At 38.2% G+C, this 1,465-nt stretch overlaps 1 non-coding gene across 1 annotated transcript; it reads left to right on the top strand.

The window, feature by feature from the left end:
- Positions 1-558: 558 nt before the first annotated feature.
- On the top strand, positions 559-666 carry LOC148571653 (small nucleolar RNA R71). The gene has a single exon (XR_015907904.1). It is a non-coding gene; the product is annotated as a small nucleolar RNA R71 (small nucleolar RNA).
- Positions 667-1,465: the final 799 nt, after the last annotated feature.

Below are 1,465 nucleotides of genomic sequence, written 5' to 3'. Positions count from 1 at the left end.
ATTTTGTTCAGAGTTCTCTGTCTGTTGCTGAGTGGATGATGGAAAAGGTTTACTGTTGTTAAACCTGTTTCTTCCACCATTATTAAAGCCTTGTTGAGGCTTTTGATCCTTCCATGAGAAATTTGGATGATTTCTCCATGATGGATTATAGGTGTTTCCATAAGGTTCACCCATATAATTCACCTCTGCTATTGCAGGGTTTTCAGGATCATAAGCTTCTTCTTCAGAAGATGCCTCTTGAGTACTGTTGGATGCAGCTTGCATTCCATTCAGACTCTGAGAAATCATATTGACTGGATGAGTCAATATTTTATTTTGAGCCAATATGGCATTCAGAGTATCAATTTCAGGAACTCCCTTCTTCTGAGGCGTCCCATTACTCACAGGATTCCTCTCAGAAGTGTACATGAACTGGTTATTAGCAACCATATCAATGAGTTCTTGAGCTTCTGCAGGCGTTTTCTTTAGGTGAATGGATCCACCTGCAGAAGTATCCAATGACATCTTTGATAGCTCAGATAAACCATCATAGAATATATCCAGGATGGTCCATTCTGAAAGCATGTTAGAAGGACACTTTTTGGTCAGTTGCTTGTATCTCTCCCAAGCTTCATAGAGGGATTCACCTTCTTTCTGTCTGAAGGTTTGAACATCCACTCTAAGCTTGCTCAGCTTTTGAGGAGGAAAGAACTTGGCTAAGAAAGTTGTGACCAGCTTATCCCAAGAGTTCAGGCTATCCTTGGGTTGAGAGTCCAACCACACTCTAGCTCTGAAAGAATTCAGTTAAGAACTGAAAATGATCTTCAGATGGAAATCCATGAAACTTGCAGTTCTGCTGCATCAGAGAAACTAATTGAGGTTTCAGCTCAAAGTTGTTTGCTCCAATGGCAGGAATGGATATACTTCTTCCATGTAAATTGGAGTTTGGTGCAGTGAAGTCACCAAGCATTCTCCTTGCATTATTGTTGTTGGGTTCGGCTGCCATCTCCTTTACTTGTTCGAAATTTTCAATAAGGTTGTCTCTGGATTGTTGTAATTTAGCTTCTCTTAGTTTCCTCTTCAGAGTCCTTTCAAGTTCTGGATCAGCTTCAACAAGAATGCCTTTTTCCTTGTTCCTGCTCATAAGAAAGAGAAGAGAACAAGAAACGAAGAGGAATCCTCTATGTCACAGTAAAGAGGTTCCTTATTGTTAGTAGAAGAAGAAAAGGAATAGGGGTGAAGAAGAATGAAGAATCCAAACACAAGGGTACGGATAGGAGCAGTGATGTGAGATGAAGAAAAGTGTTAGTAGATGAATAAATAATTAGAAGGAGATGAGGGAGAAGGATTTTCGAAAATTATTTTTGAAAAAGGGTTAGTGATTTTCGAAAATAGTTTTTGAAAAAGGTTAGTAATTTTCGAAAATTAAAATAAAAAATTAGAATAATTAGTTAATTAAAAAGAAATTTTGAAAAAGAGGGAAGGG

This window comes from Arachis ipaensis, chromosome B3 (genome assembly GCF_059453495.1).
Source record: "Arachis ipaensis isolate K30076 ecotype BB chromosome B3, ASM5945349v1, whole genome shotgun sequence".
In the NCBI taxonomy this organism is placed as follows: Eukaryota; Viridiplantae; Streptophyta; class Magnoliopsida; order Fabales; family Fabaceae; genus Arachis; species Arachis ipaensis.
This window is presented reverse-complemented; position numbering and strand designations above follow the sequence as displayed.